This window comes from Lytechinus variegatus, chromosome 3, assembly GCF_018143015.1.
Source record: "Lytechinus variegatus isolate NC3 chromosome 3, Lvar_3.0, whole genome shotgun sequence".
Lineage (NCBI taxonomy): Eukaryota > Metazoa > Echinodermata > Echinoidea > Temnopleuroida > Toxopneustidae > Lytechinus > Lytechinus variegatus.
In genome coordinates, this window is record NC_054742.1 from 54,287,344 (window position 1) to 54,294,395 (window position 7,052).

Below are 7,052 nucleotides of genomic sequence, written 5' to 3' on the forward strand. Positions count from 1 at the left end.
GCTATATGGAATATGATGTGATTCTAGAGGTTTATTTTATGGGGGTGGGGATTGATATCAAAAATATACCCCACATGCACGCATCTTGCACGAATAGCCCATTGAGCTGTATCTCCCAATTTTTTTTATGACCTAAGTCCTAACTCCATATATTCTTGCTGGATATTCGACAAACCGTTTTTCATCATTAATTTTTTTAAATTAACTTTATTTCAGTACTTCTGGGGGGGGGGGGGCACCAGCCAGTACCTCCACATTCACAAACCACAAACGGCTGGTATATGCCATTCGAGGTTTGACCATAAAAAAACGAATAATATATTTCCTAAACCCGAAACGGAGGTATTCTCACAAGATAATCAGGGGTTTACTGCAGACTTAAAATAAAACAATCTTAGAAGATATTTCATATATGGGATGATACACAGAAAGTTTTCCAATACTAATACCACTTTCATAAACCCAATTATGCGGCTAATAGCAGCATAATTTGGTCGTAAAATCAGAGGAGGACAAGAGTTATCCGCATTATTTTGATGCTGCTATCATCCGCATAATAGCAGCATCGGGACAAGATTTTGAGTTTATGAACGCATTTCCAAATAATGCGGATAATTATGCGGCTAATAGCAGCATAATTTGGTCGTAAAATCAGAGGACAAGAGTTATCCGCATTATTTTGATGCTGCTATCATCCGCATAATAGCAGCATCGGGACAAGATTTTGAGTTTATGAACGCATTTCCAAATAATGCGGATAATTGCCATGGTGCGGTCACAAGGTCACCCTTTTCCAACGCAACCGCATCGGAGGGGGCGTGTCCAGTTGTCATGACGATTATCCGCCTTTTTCAGGACGGGCGCTCGTAAAAATAATGCGGCTTATTTTCGGAGTTTGTGAACGCAATTTTTATTGAATTATCCGCATTACTCTTAGGCGGCTAATTGGAGGATAGGTTTATGAAAAGGGTATTAGTGACTTAAATAATAGTTTTTATTAGTTTCCCGGACGACCATCTAGCTGACAGGATAATATAAATGTGAATCAACAAAATTGACCGCAGACTCATGCCGGAACCAACATATTATCAACACAGTGTGTTACTATGATCAAGACGTAACCCAGGGGGCTCCCGGCAGCTTAGCGGTCGGGAGCCCAGGATCGTACGTGCAATTTGTCATACTCACCTGACAAGCGTGAAGTATGGTCAAAATAATTCTCCGAATAAATAGTTAAAACAGAAATCAAGCACTTACCACGATTATATGGATGATGGTCTAACGAGTGGCAGTTTTTCTGACATCTGGGCACAGACTCGAACCTCAAAAAACGAAAAGTTCTCTCCTTCTACCCCGTCTCGATCGGCCATTTTGTTACAATTCATAACAAAAATGGCCGATCGAGACGGGGGTAGAAGGAGAGAACTCGTTAGACCATCATCCATATAATCGTGGTAAGTGCTTGATTTCTGTTTTAACTATTTATTCGGAGAATTATTTTGACCTTACTTCACGCTTGTCAGGTGAGTATGCCAAATTGCACGTACGATCCTGGGCTCCCGACCGCTACGCGGTCGGGAGCCCCCTGGGTTAATCAAGACGTAGTCAATTGTTCACAGTGTGTGAACACAATGCTGACACAGTGTGATAAGTAGAACACGTATACAAGATTTGAGTAGCCACTTTTGTGTTTCATTGATAATTAATTGTACCTTTTTCTAACAGAAATTCAGATGGAAAGTGTATTTACTAACCATAACTATAGACGACACGCAATTGGTGGACAAATAAGTCAAAGCGGTTATCTATGCCAGAGAGAGCTTACAGTGAAACACAGTGTGGCAACACTGTGTTTCTCTCTGGCCACACTGTGTTCACGATATCCCACTGAGAAAGTGAAATATGTTTTCATAGGCCCGTATTCTGAAGTCGGGTTTAAATTAAACTCTGGTTTAAAGTTGTGGTTTAAGTATGGAAAGCCAATTAGAGCATAAATCCCTAACAGTAAACATTCAGTTTATTAACTCATATGACACCCAATTTGTTCATAATTGTCTGGGAATGATAACTGAAGTATTTTCTTAATTATTATATAAGCAAAACGAAACTAAATACTACACATAAGTAATATAAAATATAAACTTATTTTTGAATTCTTGGCTTCCCATAATTTTAGTGCAGAGTTAGACTGTGGTCTAAGTTAAACCTGACTTCAGAATACGGGCCATAGTGTGTTATACAATGCGAATGCTTATACATCAGTCTTGAACATGTTAACATCAGAGTGAAAAAAATGCCCAACTTTATCGTTGTGGAATGACTACGTGAACACAGTGTGAACATTTTTTTTCTCTCTGTGGTTAAGTCACTTTATGTTATTATTCTCGGTGTTGACAAAGGACCCTGGGAATTATTTTTTTACGGAGGCTGCTGGAGTAAATTTGACATTTTGGTTATATTACCAGATTTCCAGGAGGTGCTGCGTATGGAAAATAACACTTAAAGCGCCCCCGCTTCCCACCCAGGGCCATGCGTTGACACACTCTTCACATCAGTATGGAATCACTATGTGAACACACTGTGTTTCACAGTTTGGTGACTGTGTGTTATTTCCACCAGAGACGCAATTCGTGGCATACGCAGGCCTTGGAGTGATGTTATGTAAAATTTTGCAAGAATGACATGGGACAGTACACACAATTTCACTTCTGCATAATTTTTTCTGTTATAGGCCCTTGTCATTTGATTTGCGTAGATTTTCCATTGGGTCACATAATACAAACATCTTGATGACAGGAAATACAAAATGAGAAAATTATCCTCGTGGTGACCCCCCACCCTTGAAATCACTAAATGAATACTTGGGATCAGCATTTACTTTTGTCACGTGCGATATCATGGATATGAAGATCACTTAGCATGAATATCACTCGTTACTTTTTATGCATCCTTCGAAATAACATCGTTAGTTTTTAAACTCTACACTCTACTAGCACCATTCATCCTTATTTACAAACTTCCGTTGACTTCGAGCTGAACTTCGACTTCCATCATGAAAACAAAGTACTGGTATCAATTACATCTGTATTATGTTAAAATCGAAAGGATTTCAATTCGTATACAGTTTAAAGAAAAATAAGTAAACTTTATAAACCAATAGACTAACATGACGATAGAATGACCCGTTGAATAATTAGCAAAGCTTTAAGTATATTGTCTGTATAGACAGACTCCTATAGACGTGTACAAATACACAAAAATTACCATTAGTTGAGTCGGAAATAGGGGTTTCCGTACATGCACTATCATGATATATTTTAACCAACTTTTTGTATTGCCTGAAGTGTCTAGTTAACGATTCTTGATATTCCCTTTGCAAAATCATGTCCCATGGAAATCAAAATTGGCAATTTGTCGGCCATCTTGGATTTTTCATGAAAATCAAAAATTTTCATATTTCTTGCACAGACAATTGGAAATTCTTAAATGAATACGCATTTCACAATAATTAAGAGAGTAGAAATCGATTGCGACCATTTTCTGGAATGTCTGGTTAATATTTTTTGAAAAATTAGATAGTTAATGTTAATTTTTTTTGGTCAAAAATTTGCATGTGCATAAATATCTTTCTGATTTATCATTAACATCAACAACTAATGCAAAATATAAGAATTCGACAAGAAAGAGGATGTATTAACGAGAATATTTATCATGCTTCGTAACAGTATTTATGTCTTAACTTCCTTAGATAAAGAGCAGATACCTCCAAGTGCATGTATTATACGATATTGCGATAAAATAAAAAAGCAACCTCTGTGTCCTAGTCACACTAGTGATACCGACCACATAGCGATCGCTATAAATTAACGTCACTTTTATTTTCATTTTTGAAACCACTTGGAAATGAAAGAGAAGGCTTTTTTTTATCACGGAAAAGGGGTGGGTGACTTCGACAGCCCGCTGAGAGGGAGGGGGGGGGGGTAGGCTTCAACATGCCAACACTTCTTTATATGTAGCAGATATAGGAAAGACTACTCTTTTTCCCAAGTGGTTTTCAAAACCATATAAGTGACTTAATTACGTAGCAGAAACGATTTTTTGCCTCAATGTAGACTCCAGAATGGCAGATTATCCAATAAATAGATAATATAACGAAAGGGGAAGGGTGATTTCGGCACCATTGACGGGTATGCTTTGCCCCCTTTGCCGTGCCAGCACTTCTTTATACGTGGCTGATGGAAGCTACTCTTTCGTCTCTAAGTGGTTTCAAGACAATGAAAGTGGCTTGCTATGTATCGTAAACACCTTTTTGCCCCCAAAAAGGTCTTCAACCGCAACAAGAGGACATTTCGGACCAGAAGAAAAATGACAAGCAGAAAAAGAAATTCTTCAAGTTCATTCAAGTTCAAAGGAGGGGACCACTTGTGGCTCGTCAGGGATCAGTTGTGACTCGTCGGGGGGGGGGGCAGGGATACGTCCCTTGCATCTTCCAAGAAATAGACAAACTTACGAAAAGGGGTTGGGTTACTTCGGCAGCCCCCTGAGGGGGTAGGCTTTGCTGTGTCAGCACTTATGAAGCTAGCTGATAGAGAAAAGCCTACTCTTTCGTCGCCAAGTGATTTCAAGAAAATACAAGTTTTTTTTACATAGCCGAAACACAATTTTGCCACATTGGGGCTCCAAAATGCAAGATATTTTAATAGTTAAGCTACAGATAAAGGTGGGTAATTTTGACTGGCTCCTGCGAGACTATGCTTAAGGTGCTCGAATGTAAGTTCATGCAACACGCAGAGCAATGTTTCCTCTAACTTTTCCAAGAGTTTTCATTAACACAAAATTTGCTTTAATAAGTCTAGAAAATGCCTTGTGCCCACATGCACATATTATGTTATATACACCTTTCTATCGCTACGCACATTGCATGCATTTCTACGTGTTAGTCACACCAACAAAGGTGGGGGTAAGACCGATTATTTTAGTCTATTGGACTCTCTTGAAAAGTATGCCAGCGATCGCACTGTGGTTGGTATCACTAGGACGCCGAGGTTGCTTCTTTTTGTCTTTTTAGAATCGCAATATCGAGTAATATATTTGGAGATATTTGCCACCTAAATAAGTTAAGACATTAATATTGCCAAGAAGCATATCAATTTTCTCGTTTATATATTCTCTTTCTTGTCGAATGCTGATATTTTGCATTAGTTGTTGATGTTAATGATAAAACAGGAAAATGCATATGCAAATTTTTGACCAAAAACATTAAAATTTTGGCATGAATTCTCATCTTTTTCAAACAAAATTTAACCGGACAGTCCAGAAAAAGATCGCAATCGATTTCTATCTAAATCATCGTGAAATGCGTATTCATTTAAGATTTTCCTATTTGTCTGTGCATAAAAAAATGAAAATAACTGGTTTTCACGAAAAATCCAGGCTGGCCGTCAAAGTTGCAAATTTTAACCCCATGGGACACGATTTTGAAAAGGGAACATCAAGAATCATTAACTAGACACTTCAGACAAAAAAAAACATGGTTAAAAAATATAGGGCATGTCACGATGGTGCACGGGAACCCCTATTTTCGACACGACCAATTACATTTTTGAAGGCGTTTATTAAAAAAAGACTACATCTGATTGCGATTTTTATTAAATTACCCTGACTGTATTTAGCAGAGTAGCTATTCCACGCTCCGTTCCGCCGTATTCCAATTCCAGCCAGCTCGGATGAAAAACTCATGAAAAAGATGGCTGAAATGACAGGATGCTTCCTGTAGGCTGTATAGGCCCTAAAATCAACGGCACTCTTATTATATCTATGCAGCTTGTAAGTTCAAAAATATATCACTAGAAACAAATTTTAATGATTATTTCTTATAAATGAAGCACCCCCTCATCCTCGACAATACGACATGCCTCCCCTAGACACACCCCCCAGATCTGTGGCGGTTTCTTGCACACATACCAGTACAACTAAGAAGGCGCCCTGCAGTCTGAAAGTAATTAGATTCCCCCGTAAATAAAAAGCTCAATTTTTGATTTATGATAGTTCCTTTAAAAACTCACAGGAAATTGTAAAGAGTTTTTTATGTCTTAAAAATGACAACATATAGATGGTTTTAGAAAAAAGGAGTCTTCGGGTGCACACAACCTGTAACCAGAATGCATAGGCGGATGGGGGGGGGGTGCGAGGTATAGCCTTTATACATAGCTGTATAGTCGTATATAGTCGTATATTGTCATTTTCTCTGATCTGTCTCTCTCGAGAGACCATTCACCTTTTTGGGGGTAGGGCCTGTTTAAACCCCTATAAATATGCAAATCTGAGTTTGGCCATTAATTTCTCCAGATCCCCAATTTCACACAATGCATATCATTCTAAAGATGATTTAATTTTCTTTAAAATGATACCACGCTTGTTATGAACATGCCATTACAAAAAGAGCAGGATTCAAAAGTGTTGGATGAGGTCTGAATTGAAAAGCTGCCAACGAGCAGAAATAGTCATGAAGGGTCAATGAAGAATATGATTCTTTTGTCTGCATGTGAAAATCCATTTAAATCAAGCCTCTGCTTCTTCATAGTTTATGTTTTGTTGTGGTTTATGTAATGATGGTTCTGTGAGATAACACGGTTTGAGTCGTGGTTCGAAATACCCATGCATGTTTGTTATGTGTTGCTTGTGCAGAGGTATGTTTGATTCCATGATGTTGATGTTAAAGTGCATGAAAACAAAAGAAACCGCTGAAAACTCACGTGCACCACGGAAAAAAAGGAAACAGTAACTTTCAATATTGTGTCATTTTTCAACTTTTGAATTTTGACCTTGTCCCATGTTTCATGGCACGCACCTCCATGTGAACTAAAATCATATCAATCACACATTAAAGTTCACTAAAACCGAGAAGGGTTTATATATCAAAGTCAGATTTCCAAACTTTTTGGGGAGGAGTTAAGCTGTCATTCAAATTTTTTGGCACTAAAGACAATTTCAAATGTCTAAATTTAAGAGTCGAACAATGATCGTGATTAGCTGGGAAGCCCCGTCACTAA